Consider the following 26,825-nt stretch of genomic DNA (forward strand, 5'->3'; position numbering starts at 1 on the left):
CACATCCTCGAATAATCATCAATAAAAGTCAGTATGTATTTATTGCCATTCGCAGTTGGTATAGGCATAGGTCCACACAAATCAGAGTGTATGAGACTTAATTTTCTTGTAGCTCGAGAAGTAGAATTCTGAAAAGATTGTTTGTGATGCTTGCCCAATATACAAGCATTACATGGGGTCAATTTTCTGGGAACTGTTGGAAGTCCTTTAATCCACTGTTGTCTCATAGTTATAATACTTTCATAATTAATATGACCAAAGAGTGAATGCCACAATAAAGAAGATGACAAAGTATCATTTTTCTGAACAAAATAATTTGTGTTTAATGTAACAGAGGACACACCTCTCAATTTCAACAATTTATCTTCTTCTACACCAGTCATTACAATTTTATTGTTGGCTTCTCTTCGAATTTCCACTTTACCATGAAATATGTGGATGGAATGTCCCTGTTGTCTTATTTGTATAAGAGATAATAAATTTCTTTGGAACTGAGGAATGTAAAGAACATCATTCAAAATATAATCAGAAAGTCTAGGAATTTTTAACTAAATAGAACCAATCCCCAATGGTTTGATTTGAGACTTATCAGCAAAATACCCTACTCCATCAATATTTTCATTGAATTGTTCACACAAATCTCTTCTAAAGGTCATATGACAAGTGGCACCTATGTCTAAAATCCAATTTTCATGCCATGAAGAAAAAGAGGTACTAAATATATCTTCCATATGAAAATGACAATGAGCAACAACATAATGTGCATTCTCATAAGACTATCCTTTTTCTGGAATTAGATGATCTTTCTTTTCAAGAATTTGTTCTCTTCTTTCATTAATTTTCTCCCAGGGAATTCTACAATTTGCAGTTGTATGTCCAATTTTACCACATCTAAAGCATTTTACAGTTGTTTTATCAGGGAAATTTCTTTGTTTATCATTCTGTTGTCTATCTCCCTAAATATTTCTGTCCCCTACCTCTATAATTCTTCCTACCTCGACCTATATTACCCTTAGTATTTCTTTCAGATTCTTCTTGAGTTTTTTGGTATTTTTGAGAAAGACATAGGGTTTCATTATTAGAATTATCTGATGTTTCTTTCTTTCCAAAAACCTTCTCTCATTTTGCAATTTTCCCTACTAATTTATCAAAATCTAAATATTTTAACTGCCCACTAGCTTGGAGAGATTCCAAGAAGTGTGAATAACTAGGGTAAAGAGATTTTATAAAGGCAGTGAGTTGCAGATCGACTTTAACTCCAGTAGATTCAATTTCATGATTGATGACTTTAATTTCAGAAGCAAGTTTTAGAGGATCATTATCTTTCATTTCCAAATTAAATAACATCAAAAATAACTAAATTATCTCCAATTCAGAATGTGAATCATAAAGTTCTTTTAGTTTTGTTATGGCATCATATGTTGTTTTCTTCTGAGTAATGTATCTACTTACCTCTTCTAAGACTGAACTGGAAATTAAGGCATAAGCTTTTTTATCCTTACCTTTCCATGTTGCTAACTATTTCTCCTCATCAAGCTGATCTGGTGATTTCCCTTCTTTTCCTTCATAGATTCCATCCCACAAATCATTAAGAATAAGTGTATTTTTAACCTTCCTAAACCATTCCTGGTAATAATCCTTTTTGGACAGAACAATCCCAATTACAGATACTAGGAGTTCATCTTTTTTCAGATAATGACAGAATTCTTAAAAAATCTGTTATGATTATAGGAACAAAATTCTTCTAAAAAAATTATGTTTCAATCATTACAACATAAATTTCCTTCATTTTTTTAAATATTTTCTATATTAACTTACAGGAAAAAAAAACCCAATGGCTGTATATTAAAAACGGCCAGAGCAGAGTCTCCACCAAGCACACCTCTACCAACATTGCTGACTCCACCAATGTTGATGCGCACACTACTAGGTCACGCCTTTACCAACGCTGCTGATAGTTAAGTATTCAAGTCAGCAAGCACATCTTCTTCGCTAGTTTACAACAATGGAGGATCTAGGCGTTTTGGTTCAACAGAGTTCGACCCAGGCTCTGATACCACTGATAAGAAGTCTGGAGAATTCCATTGATTCAAATGTTGTAATCTATCTAATAATTCATTCAATTAAGGTTACATTTATGCTTGAAAACAATAACTGAAAATAGTTATAACTAGAAATAACTAATTTATAATTAAATCCATAACTATACAAAAATCCCGAAGGATTACAACAATTTGAGAGGCTTCTTATTGTCTTCAATAGCGAGCATCCTTGCAGGTTTAATATTACCAATGTCGATGGAAAGTTTTGAACCTTCTTTAGCTCTTGATTTCATGAAATATCAAGAGTTTCAACGCTGGGTAAAACATCTCCAGGAATATGTATCTTGGTTATATCTGATGAGTGCGTGAATTTGAAGCGTTTTTGCTGATCAATTTATTTATCAATCCACGCCTCTACGAGGATCAAACAAAATTTACACTAAATCTCCCACTTCTACGGCCAAACATTTTGGCATGGGCGCATCATAATATTTTCAAAACACAACCGGGCAAAGAAATGAGGATACAACGAAGAATTTTTGAAGATTAACAACAAACAAACCAGCAGGAAATCATTTCAGGAGAGGGCGAGTCGCACGTCTAGGTCTTGATCCATGCCTCTATGAGGATCAAACAAAATTTACACTGAATCTCCCACTTCTCCTGCAAAGAATCGCTAAAAGTAAACACACAAGAGAGTAGAGAAAGGTGGTGGTATGTAAAGTTGTCTGAAAGTTGTGTATAAGATTTTCAGGTCCGTGAATCTCTGTAAACCTGCCAGAGTTTAACTAACTTCAAGCAAAAGGTGTTTTACTCTCTTCAAGCAAACCATCATAGTAAAGTCCCAATCACATTTTTTCTGGTTAAATAGAGGAAATGAATAGAAGAAACATGGTGGCAGCCATTTGATCGCCAACGTTTAATTATATCTGTGTCAAAGGGAGATGGGGCTAGAGACATGAAGTGAGTGGAGTGGGTCATGGAGCATGGGCGAGTGCAGAGAACAAAGATTCCAGGCAACGATTTTAGGCAGTAGCTTGAACAGAACTGAATTTCAAAGAGCAGTGCAGGTAAAAGGTAACAGGTTCGTGTTATAGACATTTTTGGGAACTACAACCCCAATCATACATGTCCATAAACCAAGGGCTCCTAAGTCCCTAAAAGTGTTATTCCATACCCTAAAAGAACAAGGTCAGCTGATTACATCATCTCCCAAAAGTTCTCCATAGGAAACCGCTCAGAACTGGTCAAAACTGGACCATACAAGTTGCTCAGTGATAAGGGTGCGATGCATCCCACCTGCCCAATGTAAAGGGTGCGATGCATACTGAAAAGCCCTTTTGTATGGTGCGATGGGCGAGAATGGACAAATGGCAGAGATAGTTTGCGAGGTGGATGATCGTAGAATATTCCAAAAGCTTCTCCTATGACACTTGCCTCTCTGAATTCACCCAGGGATGAGTAGGTGATCATCAATCTCCAAGTGGAATCAAGAACTATTAGAGAGAAGACACTAATCAAAATCCCAGAAGCTGACTCACCCCCCTGCAATCATCTATATATGGATCCCTAATCCCAGAGATTCAGAGGATGGAATTTTGTATCTTGTAAGGAATTTTATATTGGAACATCATAGTGTTGGGTGATCTAAGCTTTTCATGAGGTGAAAGAAGGGCTTTCATGCTAGAGGATGACGCTGGGTCAGAATAATTGGTTGTAATCCTCTTTGCTATTCTTGATATTAATAAAGCTATTCAAGTTTTCCTCCACATTCTTGTATGTTTGATGATATATGCATTTGTGTGGTCGATATATATCTGGTGCTATATTGTTTATGATTGTAGATCTCTGTTCTTCGATAGTATTATGCCGCTTTGATTCCGCAGGTGCTCTTTGAAGCTAGGTAGACGAAGGAGAAGCGGCAAGGATCTGTCCAAAGGGAGAGGAACTGAGCAAGGAACCAAACACAAGACTGAGGTTGGTGTCCTTCATTCCCCTCTTATCTATTTCTCATAAAGGAAAATGAAAGTAGTTTTAGTTTGTTTGTTTCTAAGATAGCTACCACTCTTAGTGGGACCAGCAGCTCCGAGTGGACACTAGATTTCCCGATAACAAAATGGCGACTCCACTGGGGAGCGAATAGGTTGCTTGTTTGTCTATATTTTTTTGTTTTATAAACTTATAGACGGAGCCTGAAGTCAAGCCAGCTAGCCTTCGAACTGCATTTTATATGCAAGTGCAAAGTAGATCAATGCTGCTTCATTCTATCTCCAGGTTTTGTTTATAAACTAAAAAATAGATTTGCAAACCTTCTAATTTCCCTAGTGGTGGCTCTAGTAACCTCATTAGATCAACCCGTGTGATTTATATTTACTGAACATCACTTGCTCGACCTAAATCCCTGAACTGAGCTGCAAACTGTGACCCGAAACCCAGTTGAAGTCTCGTCCCTGGACCATCGCACCTTCTCCTCTTGGGAATCTGGATGCATCGCACCTGTCGTGTGTAGTAGGTGCGCTGCATCGCACTTTCCCTGTGTTACATGTGTGCTGATCAGACAAGACCTCTTCTACTCTCAAATTTTGGTTTCTATGTTCACTCCCTTTAGCTTTATTCAAGAGCTTTGCTATCTGTGATCAGCATACCACTGTAGAAACTCCCTTCCTTTGCATCATTCCACCTCCATTGTGCAAAGAACTATGAATGTTTTTATGTATTGTGGGCCATTTTCAGTTCTATTTTACAAAGAAGTAGCATAATCAAACTGTCGTCTTTTGATTTGGAAGTGTTGCAAGTGTCGTTTTCAGTCAAAGAAAAAAATTCTGCTGTTCTTGATGGTCGATTATACAGTTACTCTTGTATTTTATTTGAATTAGTATTTTTTCAAGTGTCAAAAGCAGTTTTCAATTCAAAAAGAAAAGTGTCGTCATTATCTTCCTTTTGTTTTTGAAGAGAAATTTGTTAGTACTATCACTTTGAAAAGATAATTCAGATTTGTACTTAGCATTCTTCTTTTCATTCACACATTAAGAAAGCTGAAAACAAATACATGCATGTGCATTTGCATTTAGACTGCTTGTTGGTTTGATTTAGGACAGTGCATCTAGTGTGTGCGCTCTGCTCTATGTTGAAAGAATATCATCTCTCTTTCTTTAGTAGCTAGGATTTTCATTACAAAAAGAAGATTAAACGATTGTTTATCATCTTATATTGCATTTTAGGAATTGTATATCTACATCACGCGGTGAACCTGGAAGGAAAATTTCTTAAGAAAGATCAACTGTAAAATAAATTCAATGAACCTAAAAACGCTTTGGAACCTAACGCACAACATCTAGAATTCTAGGCTAGAGACGCATTCCGACGTCGTAAAGCCTGGTAATTTTCGCTTTCACTGTTGGTTGGGTGATTCCTCCTCTTTGAGACAACAAGTGCCAGTACCGACTTGTGCTCCCACATACTGTCGAGTATATATTGGGAGACCACAATAGGCTATATTCTTTATCCATAGGAAGCCGTTTCTGCCACCCTATCGATCACAATGCACTGAACATTGCATTCAGGAAGATTGACTGCTGTACCATAAAAAGTATTCTGCAGTTTTGCGATTGGTTTGGTAATCCCTCTGTCTAGATTTCTAGAGTAGTCTCTTTCGTTCCTTTTCAGACTCCTTAAAGGAAAAGGCCCATCTAAGCACTTGTCACTTCAGGCTCATTAAAAATCGAAGGCGACTAAAGTCATCTTTTTTTTTTTCTCGACTCTTAAAAAATTGGGAAAACAAGTTGTGTCAAAGCGTCTAAAATTCATTTAATTTGGAAACATTTTACCCCTTTATTTTCAGTTGATCGAGTAATCCGCAATCATGGAGGAAACTCAATTAAAACCCCATCGTTCATGGAGACTTACGAGTCAACCGTCTTTGTCTCCGGAATCAAAACTATTTCAGACAAAGCGAACTCGTTTAACCGGCTCAAAGTCCCCTAGTCGGGTTGGAACAAGAGTTCTGACACCCTCGGAGACTCCGGTTACTCCAAACATTTCTGGTACCCCTGCCTTTACAAAATAAGTTTCGCAGTCACTAGAGGACAGTAGAACTAATCCTAGCATGAGGGTAAACACTTCTATACCTGAACTGGCTCCATCTACAGCCGATTCAGAAGGTGTTATTCCCTAAACATCTGTCATTGCAGAATCTATACCTTCCTCAGCACTGGAAATATTTTATGGACCTAATGGTCTACTTCTTCCACCTGGTTTGATTGTTATAGAAGAGATTGTGGAGGATCCCCCCTCTAGTACTCCATCACATTTTGGAGTTGGGATCACCCTATATCCTTCTTCGTCAGAAATTAGTCTACCGTTATCGGAAGCTCCTGTAGAATCGCTAGGGAAACTTTTGGATAGACTAGATATGTCTGAACAACCGTCAACATGTAGGACTGTGTCATCTGACACAGCAACGGTAGAACTTCCTGCTGCCACTCCAACAATGTTCGCTGGCGTACCATCTGTCGCAACTAGCTCTCAATCACTGGATGGAATCCATCCAGGGGCTGTTTCGACGGTATGGTCTATTCCCGTTTGTTCGTCCAGAATAATATCTGGAATATCTTATGTTGAGTCTTAGCAAATTGATCCTTCGCAATGTGAATTTGGGCAGTCCGGTCCTCAAAGGAAAATAATTCCCTTAAGCACTGGATTACCGTCGTATGGGGGGAAATATGCCCTTTCATTGTTGCCTTCGGGAGGTCAAACATATGAGAGTTCGCAACAGAATTCAGGTTATGCTGGAATTACATCCAGTGGTTGGATGCCAATACTGCCTTAACAACTAAGAGTTGTATACTCAATGCAACAAAGTTTGCCTATGTCAAATATCCCCACTACACTGGCTATTGTGACGGTGTCACAAGTACAAGCGTTACTTGTTGTATGCCAACCTCAAGTCTCTCAGGTCGCAATCCAACAGCCCCTTGTCCCTGCGACGCCACCACAATCATCGATTAGTGGCTCCTTAACTGGAGTGACCCAGGCTCAAACGGGTACCATTACCCCTCATCCTAGTCAAACAGCCAGTATTGGACAACAACACATGGTCTCACAACCATGGCTGGTGCAATATCAACAATCACAATTCCAACAAGTTTACCAAGGATCTGAGCACCAAGTCTTTGCAAGTAATGGGCAGCCGTATATTCAAAATGGTCAACATCAACCATTTCATAATGGTTATGCCCATCAACCTTACCAAAGTTATCAACATCAAATGCACTATGCTGGTATGCAAAAACCCACTGCTCAAGTAATCCCATCTTATCCTGGGTATGCTTCACTAAACCTGATCAACAGTTTCCCTTCGTGGAAGATTTAGAGGTACCAGATCTAAATCGGCTAACAAACGATCCAATTGCTTACTCCCCTTGGTGGCCAGCAATTCCTCATAAACCCTCGTCAGATATTCCTAAATTTAATGGAAATTTGGGTGAAGACCCGTCGAATCATGTGATGACCTTTCACCTGTGGTATTCATCTAACACTCTAAATATGATTCGATCAGGCTTTGCCTCTTTCAGCGAACGTTAACTGGTCTGGCAGCAAAATGGTATATCGAATTGCCTAGAGCTTCATTTGATAACTTCAATACCCTAGCCACAACCTTTTTAACCCATTTTCAGTTACCCATAAGGTACGAAATGGGAATAGAGCTTCTTACCAATTTCAAGCAAACAATAGCCACTCACATATCCAATCATATTCATGAGTGATGACGTCGTCGTAGAATGGTAAAAACATATGTTCCTGATTAGATGTTAGCTGAATGGTTTATTAAGTCATTGTTACCTTCTATTATGGAAGATGTGGCAAAGGGAGGAATTGTCACTGAAGAGCAAGTAATTGCTCGTGTGCAATATCTAGACTTGATCTATACCTAGTTTGGCACACTCTAAGATAAAATCCTTGATGCTCCTAGACCGTAATTTTCCATTCCTCCCTCTCCTAAATCAAACAAAGACTCTCATGCCGAGGACGGCGTGATAGGAACGACCAGCACAAAAACCGTAAAGGCTAAGTCAAAAAAGGCCCGTACGGTTTCAGGTCAAAATGCAAATGAAGAACTTCTCGCCTCGGAAGCAAATGCAGTATCGACTGACAAAGGCAAAGAAACCGAGCAACTAGGAGGCAAGAAGAAAAATAAAGGGAAAAAGAAGAAACAGGAGGAGTCATCCCTTGAAAAATCTTCTGCAAACCCTTCTAGGGATAGGAAACCAAATCGTCCATGCCTTATATGTGATGAGGATCATTGGACAAGAGAATGTCCATATAAAGCCGAGCTTAGAAAATTATTCAAGAATTCAAAAATCTCGGCGGTATTGACTGATCCGTTTCCAAATCCAGGAGAAATCTAGTTGCTAGTGACAATGCTTCCCCGTCCCAAGTGCTAATGTTGTCGGTTTTGAAGCAGCAAAATGATGCTTTGATATCGACAAGGAATAAAGATTACGGGAATCCACAGCTGTCAGAAAACAAGGCTAATGATCAACCTAGTAGTTCGACAACAACTTCGACCGAAGTTGTGCCACCCATCATTCCTGAACTAACGATAAAGCCACCAAAGAGAGTAGTACACAAATCGACATTTAATCCTCGTGCCAGAGCAACACAACATTATAATATAGTGGAAGATCTGGCCCAATCGCCATCCGCTATGTCAACACTTGAGGTACTGCAAAATTGCCCCTCCCAAAAGCAGGCTTTATTATCATCTATAGGTGGGATTGACCCAATGGATTCTAATCTTGTGTCCTTTAATCACAAAGGATATGACCCTCAGTTACCAACTCAACTAGCTTTCCTCATTCAAGTGAAAGCCCTCAACAAAACTGTTCATCGAACAATTATTGATGAGGAGGCATCTACATGTAGTATGTCGATGAGTTGCTGGAAAACTTTAGGATCTCCACCCTTGTCGCAATCTTCGACGAAATTAAAAGCATTTTATGGACGAACATACACCCCATACGTGATTTTAAGTAACTTGCAAGTCGAACTAGGGGGAAAAACAATAGAAATAGATGTTGAAGTAATTGACGAAAACCTCAATTACAACATCCTATTGGGAAGGGCCTGGATATATGCTATGGAAGCGATTGTTTCTACCTATTTCAAGAAGATTGCATTTGCCTTTCAAGGAGGAATTACAATTGTTGACCAACAAAAATTTCTCCCCAACAGTTCACAATTTACGGGAAGCATTCTGATGATCCATGGAAGCCCTCATTCGCTTCAAAATATCAGAGTAGGCCTACTAAAAAACCCTATATTAATGGGGAATTTTGCCCTACCACCTCCAATCAATCTGACGGAAGTGGAAACGGTGGGAACCTACAATATGATATCTTCTATTCAAAAGATCTCTGAAAACGATATTAACATAGATCATCTGCAGGTATTGCCTCCAAGCCCAATAGAAATCTTCTAGCAATCAATGTTTTTGGCATGGGAGGAAAACCCAAATCAACGCTCATCAAGCATTTGGATAGATATGTCTAAGGAATATGGTACCCCTTTAGATCCTTGGTTGCAAGTACATTATCCAGACGAAGGAATTGTTCAGTCAATGATGATTGACGGGGCACCATGGGAAGATTACCACCATCGTTCCCATCTTTTGGATTACAAAGAAGATACTCCTAGTGACCTTCATCATCCCTCAATTTTTGATTTTCTATCAAATATTGTAAACACGGTGGATTTTGAGCGAAACTTGTCCAATATTGAAGAGACTATCGCCATAAATATCTTGACCAAAACAAATGTTGTAGATAATATTCATGTCGGAAAATCTTGTTCTCCTTCAGAACTGGAAATATATCACGCTCTTTTTTGTGAGTTCAGAGATGTCTTTGCTTGGTCGTATGATGAAATTCCAGGCATAGTTGAACACGAAATTAAGTTGTATCCAGATGTCAAACCAGTATGACAGCAGCTAAGGCAGGTGCACCCTAAGAAAGCCGCTGCCATCAAGGCAGAAGTTGAAAAACTTCTCCACGCTGGTTTTATTTACCCAGTTACTCTAACAGATTGGGTATCGAATATTGTTTTTGTAATGAAAAAACAAGGAACAATTAGAGTGTGCGTTGATTATAGGGATGTAAATCAAGCTTGTCCGAAAGGCAACTACCCTACACCCTTCATTGACCAGATAATTGATGAATGCACCGGATGTGAAATCTTTTCATTTATGGATGGATTTTCCGGGTACAATCAAATAAATATTTGCCCACAAGACCAGTCAAAGACTGCATTTATTTGTCCGTGGGGCACATTTTCATATCACAAGCTACCCTTTGGTTTAAAGAATGTAGGGGCAACAATTCAGAGGGCAATGAATTATGCCTTCCATGACATCAAAAACATCGTTCAACCATATCTCGACGATCTTCCTACTCATTCACGAAAGCGGACTGATCATCTGGAGTATTTGAGAGCGATATTTCTACGTTGCTGCAATCCACACAAATGTGTGTTCTGTATCAATTCTGGTCATTTACTTGGTTTTGTGGTCTCAAAAGACAAGATTCATCTCGACGCATGTAAGGTTCAGGCAATCATTAATTTGCCTCCACCTTCAAATTTTCTTCAGATTCAAAAACTCCAAGGGTAAGCAAACTTTCTGAGGAGGTTCATTCCAAATTACGCAGAACTTGCTAAAGGTTATACACATCTATTGAAAAAAGAAGTACCCTTCGTCTGGGATCAGGTCACGTAAGCTTCCTTTGATGCTCTAAAGGAATCCCTAATAAAAGCATCATTAATGTACGCTCCTGACTATAAAAAAGACTTTAACCTGTATCTGGCTGCAGCGGATACGACCATCGCAATGGTTTTAGTTCAAGAAGACAATGGAATTGAACATCCTATATATTATTTAAGTAGAAACTTAAATGATACAGAAAGCAAGTACTCCTATGTTGAAAAGCTATCTCTCGCAGCTGTTCAAGCAATACAGAGATTTCGACACTATGTCCTCTTTCGAAAAACTACCATTCTGTCATATTATATATTGTCGTGATAGTTGCTAGGGGGCAAATATTCAAAACAGATAGCAATTCTACAAGAGTTTGATCTTGAATTTATAAAGTCCAAATCGAAGAAATCCCTGGTTTTTGCAGAGTTACTACGCGATCTCCCATCGTCGTCCAACGATATAACATCAGAAGAAGCGATCGTGGATGAATCTTTGTTTCTGATATCTTCAAGCAATCCGTGGTATGGAGACATAATAATCTATCTCAAAATCCAAACATATAGGTCTAATACCTCCCGCTCAAAACAACGATGCATTCTATACCAAGAAAAAGACTACATGATCGTCGATGATACACTTTACTGTCGTGGTATCGATACAGTTCTGAGGAGGTACCTCACCCACGAGGAGGACGAAAAAGTCTTGAATGATTGCCATTCAGGCGCGTGTGGGGGGCATCAATCTGGTTACGCTAGGGCGCAAAATATTTTACAAGCAGGATACTTCTGGCTAGCAATGTTCAAAGATTGCATAACCGCAGTCAGAAGTTTCCATGCATGTCAAATCTTTGATAAAAAAACCAGAATACCACCCACACCTCTGCAACTAGTAGTTGTTGTTGGGCCATTTGCAAAATGGGGCATAGATTTCATGACATGTAACCCCACCTCGGCCGGGGGGCATGGGTATATCATAGTCGCAGTAGACTATTTTACCAAATGGGCTGAGGCGATGCCTACATTAAACAACAGCGGCGAAACGACTGCCCTCTTCTTTTTCAATCATGTAGTCTCCAAATTCGGCGTTCCACAGGCCATAGTCACAGATCATGGATCACATTTTCGCAATCACATGATGGTTGAGTTGGCTGCCAAGTTAGGGCTGTCCCATGACAGCTCTACTCCGTATTATCCGCAGGCTAATGAACAAGTTGAGGCAATCAACAAGGTCCTGAAGCAGATGTTACAAAGGATGATTAGAGTCCACAAAAGGAGTTGGCACCTGATCCTGTACTCAGCCTTGTGGGCATACCAGACATCGGTGAGGAATGCAACTGGGTTTACACCCTTTCAACTGGTGTATGGCCTGGAAACAATCTTACCGGTTCAGTGTGAAATCTCGTCCCTCAGACTCGCGGTTGACCTTCTCCCCGAAACCTCATAAGAGGAGGCTCGTTTCTTGGAACTAATCCAATTGGATGAAATCCATCGTGATGCCTCTTTGGCTAATGAAGCCATAAGAAATGAGTCAAGGCACAGTTCGACAAGAATGTCATACACCGTGTCTTCTCAGAAGGTGAATTGGTCTTACTTTATGACCAAGAATTCGATAAATTGGGAGGAGGTAAATTCAAGTCTTTATGGATGGGTCCCTATATTGTTAAATGTGTATTAGCAAAAGGAGCTTACAAGTTAGTAGATTATGATGGGATTCCACTGGCACAACATCGTAATGGGTTGTATCTTAAGCGTTATTATGCTTGACTCAAGATAGTGACCCCTTTGCTTTTGTTACATTTTTGTTTTCGCTAAGGGTAATTGTTTTGGTTAAGTGATCCGCTTTTATGTTTGTTGCAGATGTCAGACCTATTGGAATCATTTGTTGGATATGCCGACGGAGCGAGTCGTAGTTCGCAGAACCTATCCTCTGTGGCTTGGGCCATCTTCGATCCAAGCAGCGAGTTAGTGAGTTTCAGAGGGGTATGCATTGGTCCATCAATGAACAATATTTTTGAATACAACGCGTTGATAGAGCTCCTCTCTGATGCCATTACGCATGGCATACGTCGACTCGTCGTTAGGCTAGACTCACAACTCGTCATCCTACAACTCACTAGTATCTACTCTGTACGGAATCCAGCTATCTATCGCATGTTCCTAAGGGTCAAGATTTTGGAAAGGTAGTTTGATTCTATTCAATATCAGCATATTTCCAGAAACTTAAACACATTAACAGACTCATTGGAAAATTATGTGTTAGATAGACATTTGCAACATTTATAAAATAAGAATTTCATCAAATATTTGAATCAAGATCACATAACTCAACCAAAATAAAGCTTCGAAAATCAATATATATATATATATATATATATATATATATATATATATAGATATATATATATATAGATATATAACTATTTATGGTTCATACATAATGTTCTGTAACCAGGACAAAATCAGTCAAATGACCCAAAACTCAAAATGCTGGGGGGAGCCCTAGTCTAATGATGCTGGTGATAACAAGTCACCGCCTGTCAATCATATGTAAAAGCCTAGTCCATTGATTCGGCACGCCAGTAGTATGTCGTTTCAACCTCAGAGGCAGCTCGTCGGTCCTCACGTCCGGAATACCAAGAGTGAGGCCTTCGATCTAATCCTGCAATTCTGAAAGAGTCTCGGCCACATCAAGGTCGCGAAGGATAGTCCTCCCCACAACCTCTCCTGCTGGAGCGGCAGCTGGTACTCTCAGACGTACTGCTGGCCAAACTGGTCCAATATCTACATGAGCACATGAGTTTTGATTAGTCCTGATAGAAGAAAGCACAAGAACATTATAAAAAGAAATGATAAACAGAGATATGGTCAGAGAATTTACCGATAGCACCCCACTACTCACCAACCAGTAACACCAAATCTGGGTCACCCCGGAAATCCATACCAACATATGGATACTCGGAAAAAAACCATCTTCTAACAGTTGAACCACTCGAAGAAGGTATCAAAAAAGGAAACCTGGGACTGACCAGCATGTCGGGCCATAAGGTCGACCCATCTCTGCATCCGTGGCTCAGTCAGTGGAGGTAAGCCAAGTGAAATGTACTGTGGCTGCATCAGTGGGATCTTTTCCAAGGCGAAAGCGGTCAAAATAGAGGCTCAGAAAAACAGGGAAACATGCACAGAATTCAAAAAGGAAGGAATGCAACTGAAGAAGAGCTTAGGTTTAGCTCCTACATGGTCCAGACGGCGTCAAGAATCGTCCACAGAATCTCTCGGAATCAGCTGGTGAAAATCAAGGGGGAAAAGCACCTCCAGAGCTCCAACAAACCAAAGTTCAAATGAAATGGTAAAATGAGGGGTAAAAGACCACTTTTAAATTACTTTTCACGTAATTCAAGTAAAATATTAGTGTTTAACTCATTTTTTAAAAACATATATTGTTCATTTCTAATCGGTTTGATGAAGCAATTGAACAGGCAGTACAACCTTTGAAGGAACAAAGTGATTAGCGGTGAAATTAAATCGATGACCATTATCACGAGCAATTTTTTATGTGAAGTTCAAGCTCGTTAAAAATTAAACCTTAGCAATGGGCAAACGTTCCCCTAGAGTTTAAGCTCATTAAAAAATGAACCAATTTCTGGTAAATAACCATTGTGAATGCATTATCATTAGCTTTTGAGCCTTGGTCGTGTTCTTACCATCACCTCCACTCTGTTTTAGCCAATCATTCACCTCCATTTGATTGTTTACCCCCTTTTGAGGAACAACTGCGAAGAGTGATCCTGTTAGCCATCCTTGTGACACTATCGTGAATGGAAAATTCCAAGCCTTACCTGGAATCAATTGCTACCTGAAATTATCACTCGTTCCTCAAAAAACGAGTCTCCTTTAAGCTCTTTTCTTCTGACTTGTAAAATATGAAAAGATTGCCGAGCAATTGGCCTCTCTAGCTCGTTAAAGTTACTGGAAGTGCTATCCATCTAGATTTTAATCTTTTTGGACCTAAGGGATTATTACACAAAAAGATCGAGCACTTTTTTTGTTCGGGTCGTTAAAATTACCGAAAATTCATCCCTTTCGTATTATTTTATACTTTTTCGGACTTAAGGGATTATATGACGAAAACAGATTATTGGAGTTTCCTTTACGTCCCTTTCAGACTCTCTAAAATTGAAAAGGACCGAGTTATCTTTGTCGTCAAACTCGTTAAAAACGAATAGGGACAAACTTGTCCATACAGACAAGAACGAGTTTCACTGTCGCTAGGCTCATTAAAACATAGCGACGGGTTTGCCGGAAGGGAAAATTATAGAACAAGCATATGTTATCCTCCTCAAGCTTGAAAAAAATAAAGAGTTACTGGTCCGCAATGACTGGGGAAAAATTGGGAAGAAAACTTGAAGAAACATTATTGGTATCAAGTCTCTCTTGAACATGACACTTTCACTCCACATCCGAGTCGGGTTGGGTTATTCCATTCACTGGTCATATTACCATTAGCCCATCACACCATCCATATTTGCGGTTAACGCTACTGATCCATGTTAGTGTCACCGGTATGTTCAAGAGAAGTCGCTCAGAGAATTCACCTGTGTCTCATCCGCTGCAATACATTCACGCTCCATTCTTTCAAGACCGCCACCCTGAACCCTGTATCATCAGATCATCTTCACCTCCAAAAATCATTTACTCCGTTCCGTGTCATAAATGTGGGATTCATTAAGGCCTTCCTACGACGGGTAGCTTCTTGTCGACATCAGCTCATTATCCGAGAAGTCGACTTAGGAACAACCCTTTCAGTACTTTGAAGCTTGCATACCTCAATGGCAAGTTTCTCACTTCAATGGCCTTTGACCGAAAGATTTTGCGTGGTGTTCGACACCAAGTCATTTTTCACACCACGCGAATTGTACTATAGTACCTTGAGGGTCATCATCATTATCGGTGATTCCTCTCACACTTATTAACAGCTTACATCATTGGCTGGTAATTAGGTGATGTCTTTCCATGTTCGACTCCAGAACATCTTTCACATGGATCAACTTGTACTCCGAGTGAAGATTGGATGAGTTTGAAGACCCCGGATCTAGTTTCATCCATCTGGGCTGCGATATATTCAAGAAAATAAAGACATCAAATGTACATTGTTGCTGCACAGATGATCATCCGAATCAAAGGATGATGACTCTATCAGAATCATCAGTCTCCCGCACAGACGGTTGTCTGTCTTATGTAAATGAAAATGAATTTATAAAGCTGAGCATGGGAATGCCCGCCTTAGCTAGATCATGAAAAATATTATGTAGATAATGTATTGTATTGTATCTTATTACAGGTCGCCTTCCAGCTCAAAAAAACTAAGGATCCTCATGATAAAGCATTTCACCTGACATCAAAAGATTAACGACCTCATGCTTTAGGGGGCAATTGTTATAGACATTTTTGGGCACTGCAACCCCAATCATACATGTCCATAAACCAAGGGCTCCTAAGTCCTTAAAAGTGTTGTTCCATACCCTAAAAGAACAAGGTCAGCTGATTACATCATCTCCTAGAAGTTCTCCACAAGAAACTGCTCAGAATTGGTCAAAACTGGACCATACAGGTTGCTCAGTGCTAAGGGTGTGATGCATCCCATCTGCCCAGTGTAAAGGGTGTGATGCATACTGAAAAGACCTTTTGTAGGGTGTGATGGGTGAGAGTGGACAAATGGCGGAGACAGTTTGCGAGGTGGATGATCGTAGAATCTTCCAAAAACTTCTCCAATGACACTTTCCTCTCTGAATTCGCCCAGGGATGAGTGGGAGATCATCAATCTCCAAGTGGAATCAAGAACTATCAGAGAGAAGACACTAATAAAAATCCCAGAAGCTGACTCACCCCCCCTGCAATCATCTATATATGGATCCCTCATCTGAGAGATCCAGAGGCTGGAATTTTGTATCTTGTAAGGAAGTGTTGTTGGTTTCTTGGTGGAACATCATAGTGTTGGGTGATCTAAGCTTTTCATGAGGTGAAAGAAGGGCTTTCATGCTGGAGGATGACACTGGGTCAGAAAAATTGGTTGTAATCCTCTTTGCTATTCTTGAAATTAATAAATCTATTCAAGTTTTCCTCCACATTCTTGTATGTTTGATGATATATGCATTTGTGTGGTCGATATATATCTGGTCCTATATTGCTTATGATTGTAGATCTTTGTTCTTCGATAGTATTATGCCGCTTTGATTCCATAGGTGCTCTTTGAAGCTGGGTAGACGAAGGAGAAGCGCCAAGGATCTGTCAGAAGGGAGAGGAATCGAGCAAGGAACCAAGCGCAAGACTGATGTTGGTGTCCTTCATTCCCTTATTATTTACTTCTCATAAAGGAATACGAAAGTGGTTTTAGTTTGTTTGTTTCTACGATAGATACCAGTCTTAGTGGGACCAGCAGCTCCGAGTGGACACTAGATTTCCCAATAACAGTTCGGCATTTTACTGTTTACAGGTAACAGGTAGCATGAACAGGCAGTGTGAACAGGCGGGCAAGCAGAGGACAGGGTTTTGTGAGCATAGTGGACAGGCAGCATGAACAGGGTTTCGTGAGAACAGAGCATTGAGGCAGTTAACTTCTAAATAAGTAAACATTCAAAAAATGGAAAATGCTTGGAAGATCCAAGGCATAAAGAGCAAGGAAATTTCAGATTTTGTGGAAACAAACCATTTGGGTCAAGTCAAAATTGCTTCAATAGACAAAATAGGAAGGTGGAATTGGGTAAACACAAAGCAATATGAGGGCATTTTAAGGCGTAGGATTGCTCGCCTTAAATGGGGAAAATGAGAAGAAAACCGATCAAGATCAGGAAAAAATAAAATAAAATAAATAAGAGAAACAAAAATAAAGAAGAATTAATCATTTACAATCCCACATCTACACCTCTTACTTGGTCATCAGATATATATGTCCAAGAACTGATGAAGGACAAAACAAGGTTGGAGATTGTGGAAGCCAGAGAGAGGAAAGAGACCGCAAAATTTCAGAGATCACAGTTATAGACCAATGTCTAATGGAAGGTAATATAATTTTAAAAGAACAGTGACAATGTTACAAGAGGCTCTAGAGACAGGGAAACAAGAATGGAAAAACATGAAAGAAGTAATAACAACAAACAAAGATGTGATAGTTTCTAAACAAACTCAGGTAGATACGCAGGTATCTCAGCAAACACACATTTCCAAAGAGAAGGCAAAAATGAATAGTGGGAAAGATAGTCCAAAAGAAATCAAAGCTAGAGCTGAAGATGCTAATGGTTACATAAGGACATAGGAAGAAGAAGATGCAAGTGATCACAGATCACAGGAAATGGAACAAAAAGAAAGACGGGACAAAAAAACAAACTTTATTATCATGGGAATAAGCGATTATAGGAAGAATGAAAGTACTCTCAATTTGACAAGAGACTTTCTAAAAGAGAAACTACATTGGAAATATAAAATTTTCCAAGCAAGAAGGGTTGGGAGGATATGTGAAGATAGGCCTCGACCCATAGAGGTCACCATGGAAAGCATACAAGAAAAACGACAGCTTTTTGGCAAAAATAAACTCTTGAAAGGCTCATACTTCTTCCTCGATGAAGATTTAACCAAAAAACAACAAGAGTAGAGAAGGGATGAAGTGGAGAAAATTAGAACAACAATAAATGAAGGGAAAAGGGCATGGTAGTACAATGGGAAAGTCGTTATTGTAGTGTTTGGGCCTCCAGGAAAATCAAGGCAGCAAGTTGACAGTAAAGAAAAAACAGAGAATTCAATAATAGAGACAAAAACAACAAGAGTAGCATGGACAAAAAGGGGTGAATACTGAAATTTGAGTCTTATGTATCAAACTATGTAGCAGTCAAATCCTACCCGGGTCTACCTAAGTTTAGTTTGTTGGAATTGTAGAGGTTATCCTTGGAGGAGGGGACCTGGGTTAGGGCCTATTGCGGAAGCTAGAGACATAATTTGTCTCACGGAAACTCATGAGCATGATGGTTGAAAAACTCCCGTGTTTGACAGTTATTTGAAGTTGGAAGTTTGGAACAAGGTAGTAGAAAATGGCAAAGGATATGGGGGAATACTAGTTTTAGTGAAAGAAAAAGAAGGTCATCACATTCAGTTAATTAAAGAAGATGCAAATAAACAATATTTATGGTTGAAAATATCAGAGAATGAGAATCACATAAGAATTGCAGCATGCTATTTTGCCCCTCAAGTCTCAAAAACTTACAAAAATAAGGGGCTTGATAGCAAGGATCCATATGCAACTTTAAAACAAGATATTGTCGTGTACTCTCAGTAGGGAGAAGTTCTTTTAGTGGGAGATTTCAATGTTAGAACAACAAATAATCAAGCTAGCATCCTTTGTTGAAAAGAGGATAACAATCCTATTTGGCTTACTAAAGAGGAGAATCCCCAATGGGTGAGGTGTTTAGAAGATGACAAAGTTAGCAATCATTTTGGAGATGAGTTTCTTACACTGTGTGGGGCTCTCAACCTAATTATTTGCAATGGTCTAAATAGATGGAAAATGTTTGGGAACTTCACTTGCAACACATACAATGGGGCAAGTGTCGTTGACTATGTGATGTGTTCACAAAGCTTACTAGAAAAGATAGATGAAGTTAGTATTGGAGAGCATATTTGGGACTTAAAATCAGACCATAACCCAAGTTTTATAAGGTTATCATGGTTAGAAAAAGGAAACATAAGAGGAAAACCCAATGATCTCGATAATTACTATCAAGGGGCAAAATTCTTCTAACACAAGAAAATGGTACTATCTTCAAGACAATGTTAGAGAGATTAATTCAGAAAGAGAAAACTGGTTTCAAACACTTCAGCAGCCATGCGTTAAAAAATATAATCCAAAGTGCACTTGAGAAGTGCAAAAGAGCAAAAAATAGGAAATCAGAATCAAATTGCTTTCCTGTAAATGCCTGGTCTGATGAGGAATGCAAAATGGCAAGGAGAACCTTGAAAAAGGTAGGAAAAGAGGAAGAATGTAAATTTATATAAGCATATACTAAAAAGGAAAAAAGATGAGTTCATGCAAACAAGGAGAAAAGAGTTAAAATATTTAAGCAAGAAAAATCCAAAGCTTTTCTAGCAGGAACTACAAAAGGAAGAAGCAAATTGAAAATAATATTATAGCCAATCAATGGTTTGATTATGCAAGGCAACTCTATGAGAAAGAATCTGAGGCGAAGGCCCCCCCCCAGAATCAACACAAATTCAAAGCTCTTCACATTACAGGAGGTGGAGAATGGAACTAAGAAGCTGAAAACGGGAAAGGCAAAGGACTTCGTTGAACTTCAAGCAGAGTATCTAAAATGGAGAATGAACGCTCTTGCATGCACATCATGAAAATATTCAACAACATCATTCAGCAAGGATTCCCAAGAGACTGGACAACTAGCTTAGCAATACCCCTTTTTAAAAGTGGAGACATTAATAATCCATCCAACTATAGAACAATTATGATCAATCCTTTGTTTGCAAAGCTTTTTGGCAGCATGGTAGAAGATAGAATTAGGAAGTGGGTAGAAGTAAAAGAAAAGAGGGCAAGAGGACAAGCGGATTTTAGGCCGAAACATTCTACAATGGATCATGGCATCACATTGAGACACATTGTTGAAAATGTTTGGGAGGACAAAGAAGAAGTATTTTGTTGCTTTGTTGACTTCAAAAAAGCATTTGACACAGTCCCTAGGGATAAGTTGTGGCGTAGAATGGAAGAACTTGAAATTCCTGTGCATTATAGAGCCACTGTCCATAGACTTTATGAAGAAGTGAAAGTCAAAATTAGAACCTCAACAGGTATTTCAGAAAGCTTTAGTAGTGACATTAGAGTCAAGAAAGGTTGCCTCCTATCCCCCACTCTTTTTGGTCTATATATTGATAAATTGGAAGAGTGGCTAAATCTGCAAGGTGGAGATGGTGTTCGGTTGGGGGAGTTTGTGATAAAGCTTCTTTTATATGTTGATGATATTGTATTGATTTCTAAATCAGCCCATGGATTGCAAATGCATTTATATGCCCTTGAGAATTTTTGTAGAGCAGTGGGGATGCAAGTCAATACTAGCAAGACCAAAATAATGATTTTTTCTAATAAAAGGAAGCATAGCCAGCATACTTTCTTCTTTGAAGACAACATTCTTGAAGAAGTAAAGGAGTACAAGTACCTTGGGATTGATTTCAACAAACTCAATCGGGAGGACTGCAGAAAGAGGAGAATTTTAGGAGGGTGGAAGGCATGATATGCTCTTCAAAACAGATGTAGAGAGACAAAGTTATGGGATTGGAAAACGATTAAAGTGCTTTTTGGACTCCTAGTTTGTCTAGTGATGCTATATGGGTGTGAATTGTGGGCTAGCAACAATCTCGTCTCAATATGGAAACAAATTGAGAAAACCCAAAAACGCTTGATCATGAACAAGTTGAAAATAAAAAGTTTGGTACCTTATAAGATAATGTTGAGTGAAACATGAGCAACTTCCATTGAAGCAATTGCTATGGTGCGGCTCATAAGGTACCTAAAACGAATCGAACAAATGAGACTAAGTAGATGGCCTAATGTTATCTTCAATGAAGGCATTAGTGAAAGAAAGAAAACATGGATGAAACAAAACTGCACATGGATGCAAAAATGGGATATCTACCTCAAGGCCTCTCCCACAAATAGCAAGGAGCTAAAGGATTTTGTTATGGAGAAGTTTCATAAAAAGGTATGGGGAAAAGAGTTGGGTAGAAAGAACAAATATTACATTGAGGAATTCAACCCTACGTGTGATTTACAACAAAAAGAGTTCATTGGAGCTAGCATTTCATGGAGGGAAAAGGTTCTTATTGCTTAATTAAGTACCAACTCACATCAACTTCGGTGTGAAACTAGACAGTGGAAAAGGCCTATGAATCTTGGGAAGAAAGGGTCTACACATTTTGCACCTCTAGGGTTGTGGAATCAGAAAAACATTTCATTTTGGAATGTGATGCATTCAAAGACATCAAAGAAAGTTATGAGAACATGTTAGCATCAGTTTCTTGGCATTGTCTTTTTAGTGAGGAGATTGTTAGAAGGTTGGGTCATCTCATCATAAATTTGAATCGGAAAATGACTGAATTGCAAAGAGCGAAAAACGCCAACGTGCATTGTCCCTTTCTTGAAACTAAAGATAGATATTGGACAATTGCTTATAACCAAAACTTCCATATTCGGCCTTGCAATTTCCTCCCATAAAATTTGCTCCACCCATGAAACGTATCAAAACCAACTCTTTCAACTCTTTTAATTGCCTCAAATCACCCAGAGACTGTCGTAGCTTTGTCCTCAAATCGTCCAGAGAATACCATAGCTTTTCACTTTCCAATACAAATCTTGGCAACTTCCCATTCCCTATTCTTAGTTTTTGTAACTTTTCCGGTAGTTTCAAATTCATGGTAGATTTGAAATCAGTGGATTATATATTCAAGCATCTCAAAGACTTCTGATTTTCGATTCCCTCCGGAAAATATTTCAACTTGATGCAACCTTCGAAATCTACATACTCAAGTGATGACATATTTCCCAAAAAGTCTATGGGGATGGAGAGATTATTGCAGTTTTTGCAAAACTAGATATTGGAGATGCATTAATTCAGAGAAAGATTCAGGCAGTTGGGTTAGATTATTGCAGTTGGATATATCTAAATGTGTAAGGCTTTTGAGTTCCCCAAAACCAATAGGTAATGATTGTAAAAATGTGACATTTTTCAACACAATTTTGTTGGGAAATTTTATGCTCATTCCAATCCATTCCAAAAAGCGGAAAAAATAAGATGCGGTCAAGCCTTCCTCACTTCTATCTAAGACCATCTCATAATTTTGAAGATCAAGACTGCTGCTGGAGGTACCTGCCCCTGAATTAACCCGATTGTTCCTTCGGAACATCCAACGGGCATGCCCCGACTTAACTGTTGACTTCGCCGTGTGCCCGTCCGATGCACTGATGGATTAAGGATGGCCCTTGAAGGAGTGCCAGTTACATCAATGTACAGCACACTCAAGTTCTGAGGAGGCTCCAAATTGCAATGCATATAATCTGTTTAATACAAAGTGGGACGAATTTCACAACAAAACACTCAACAAACTACGCAGGCAAACCACACCAAATTTCCTGACATTTCCCACATACTCAAAAGCGTAGACAAATCTATGGGAACCTCAACAACGAAGAAGCGTACACCCACACCCTTAATGTAATTTGTGCAATCTGGCAGATGCTCGCCTTTTGGAGTCTGAATCCCTCACGTCAAACAGAAATCTGCTCCACGAGTCCACCCTACCAAACAAACATCATGAACTTAAATTAAATGCCCGTGTGTAATGGATTATTAAATAAAATTAAGGAAAAACATGGGGAATAAATACTCTTACTTGCAGCTTCAACATTAGTTCCTCTATATTGTTTGAGAAGCTACGCTGCACTGGCCGACGGGCTGGGAGCACACCAATCTCTTCTCTGGCAATATGTCTGGCCAACTGCCTAATATGCTCATGCATTGTAATTTTCTATGTCCTTGGTAGGCAGACATAATCGTAGCTATCGTCTGGATCGTGGCTGGGGAGATTGAATCCATCAATCTCAATTGAAGGAAAAACAAAAGAAAAAGAGTTACGGCATATAAGATCCCACCGGAGCAAAAGTTTTGGCGAAAAGAGAAAATAAAATAAAACAAAGAGATAATTCTAATAAATTTTGGTCAGCATACCATATCATCATCACGAAACTCCACTAGGCATTTTTGAGGGAGATTTTCAAGGCAATCACAGACGTCTGTGTAACCTAGTCCCTCAAATACTCGAACTACAACTTCTTTTTCCTCTCCCACCAAGAAACAGCCGATGTCCAAAAATTATCTCCTTCTCTTCACTATTCAGAGCCTCGTAAATCACTTTTAAAGTGTCCACTATATCCTCTGGCAGTATTCTTGATAACTTTTCCAACTGTCGTTTCCAATACTTTTCCTCATAGCGGCCAAGGAACAGCCCGCCAAAAACTTGTAAGGATAATGGCAGCCCACCACAGATTTTCAAAACCTCCTCAACCAAACATTCAAATCCTTCATATGGTTCAGATTGATCAAACGCATGCCAGCAGAAAAGCTCCCGAGCATGCTCTGTCTGCAATGGCTTTAGATTATACACTATAGTTTTTGGAGAAGAGTGTTTGAGTAAATCTTGATCATGAGAAGTGATAAAAATCAAACTATGCGATCCCACAACATAAATGACTAGTAGATTACTTATTTGCTCGATATGATTCACGTCATCCAAAATAATCAGAACTTGGAGTCCTCGGAGACAATCACGAAAAATACCTTTTCCATGTCTGGTATCTTCAACATGGAAATCACAGCCCAACAAATCCCGAATGAGCTTCCGCTGCAAAGATGATAAATCCTTTTTCCTGACATCGAACAAAAAACAAGACCTACTAAAATCGAATGTTTCAGGTTGTAGAGATATGTAACCAGAGTTGACTTGCCTAGCAAGCGATGAGGGCGAAACCGTGGTGGTGCCTTGGGATGATAGAAAGTGCTATTGAGGTGGGAGCTATGCCATTTAAATCCCTCTGTTTCTTAATTTCATCATCTATTTCCTTCATAGTTGGATCGAGTCCAACTAGGTATTTAGCCACCTCCAATGGTTCCCATTTTACCACTTTTAACACAACTTTGACAATCTCCTACAGAACCTCTCCATGGTCACTGCAAAATGACAAACACGTACATGTAGTCATAATAATCAGAATTACGGGAAGGAAGAAACGACTTCGAGAAATCAAATATTCCTCATGAAGAATGTATTTACCTTTCATTAGTTTTGAAGAGAAGGCCAGAAATATCTGAGGCTTTGTTGAGGGTCGTCTTCCATTTCTCGATGTCTTCGATGATGACTCTGCCTTTCAATTGGTGTTCTTCAAAGTATTTTCTATAACAACCCCTCTCGTTGTCAATGTAACGAAGGTCTGTGGGCTCAACGTTGTAAAACACAGGAATGATCTTCCTGCTGCATCTCAAGATCTAACACAATTCGTCTAAACATCAACACGATTCAGCATAGCGCTCACTGAAAATGGAAATATGTACTGACGCACTATCAATGGCTCCGAGGATTGTAGGGGAGAGAGCATCTTCGGTGTGGAGCTCCTTTTGATCGAGAAAAACGCGGAGGCCATGACAATTTGTGAGACGATGGTAGATGAAGCTAGCAAGAGTCTTCTTGACATCGGGACCCCTGTGACTTATAAAAACATGGCATGTTGCTGATACTGACTCCATAGCTATCGCTTCTTAGGAATGGGAATGAATAGGATCAAAAGGAAACGAAGAGGGCGAGAGAAAGCACAAAAGGCATTGATGAAATGAATGTAAAATGATGCTCGGGACTCGGGAGAACCATCAAGGTGAGACTTATTTCCAAGTCTATATGCACCTTTAAGAGCATGACCGAACAACCCTTCCAATGCTGGATACCCTCTTGGCTTTTAATACACAGTTGCATGCGCATGTATACATGGACATGCATAAGATTTTGACAACACAATAGGGCTAGGAATTTGGTGCCGCCTTCTGGTTAGATCGCCACCATTAAATTCAAAAAGGTATTTGACAGTCTCTAGGGATAAGTTGTGGCTTATAATGGAAGAACTTGAAATTAGTGTGCATTATAGAGCTGCTGTCCATAAACCATAAACTTTATGAAGAAGTGAAAGTCAAAATTAGAACCTCAAATGGTATTTCAAAAAGCTTTAGAAGTGTCATTGGAGTCAAGTAAGGTTGCCCTCTATCCCCCTATCTTTTTGGTCTATATATTGATAAATTGGAAGAGTGACTAAATTTGCAAGGTGGAGATGGTATTTCGGTAGGGGGAGTTTGTGATAAAGCTTCTTTTATGTGCTGATGATATTGTATTGATTTCTAAATCGGCCCATGGATTGCAAATGCACTTATATGCCCTTAAGCATTTTTGTAGAGCAATGGGGATGCAAGTCAATAATAGCAAGACCAAAATAATGAATTTTTCTAATAAAAGGAAGCATAGCCAACATACTTTCTTCTTTGAAGACAACATTCTTGAAGAAGTAAAGGAGTACAAGTACCTCAGGATTGATTTCAACAACAAACTCAATTGGGAGGATTGCAGAAAGAAGAGAATTTTAGGAGGGTGGAAAGCATTATATGCCCTTCAAAATAGATGTAGAGAGGCAAAGTTATGGGATTGGAAAACGATTAAAGTGCTTTTTGGACTCTTAGTTTGTCCAGTGATGCTATATGGATGTGAATTGTGGGCTAGCATCACTCCCATCTCAAAATGGAAACAAATTGAGAAAATCCAAAAACACTTAATCATGAGCAAGTTCAAAATAAAAAGTTCGGTACTTTATGAGATAATGTTGAGTGAAACAGGAGCAACTTCCATTGAAGCAATTGCTATGGTGCGGCTCATAAGATACCAAAAAAGAATTGAACAAATGAGAATAGGTAGATGGCCTAATGTTATCTTCAATGAATTGAACAAATGAGAATAGGTAGATGGCCTAATGTTATCTTCAAGGAAGGCATCAGTGAAAGAAAAAGAACATGAGATAAAACAAAACTACACATGGAGGCAAAAATGGAATATCTACCTCAATGTCTGTCCCACAAATAGCAAGGAGCTAAGGATTTTGTTACGGAGAAGTTTCATAAAAAAGTATGAGGAAAAGAGTTGGGTAGAAAGAAGAAATATTACATTGAGGAATTCAACTTTAAGTGTGATTTACAACAAAAAGAGTTCATTGGAGCGGGCATTTCGTGGAGGGAAAAGGTTCTTATTTCTCAATTAAGGACCAACTCACATCAACTTTGGTATGAAACAAGATGGTGGAAAGACTTAAAGAAGCTTGGGAAGAAAGGGTGTGTACATTTTGCACGTCTGGGTCTGTGGAATCGGAAAAAAATATCATTTTGGAATATGATGCATTCAAAGACA

This window comes from Pinus tabuliformis, chromosome 8, assembly GCF_031772625.1.
Source record: "Pinus tabuliformis cultivar Carrire ecotype Pingquan chromosome 8, CPIR1, whole genome shotgun sequence".
NCBI classification, from domain to species: Eukaryota; Viridiplantae; Streptophyta; class Pinopsida; order Pinales; family Pinaceae; genus Pinus; species Pinus tabuliformis.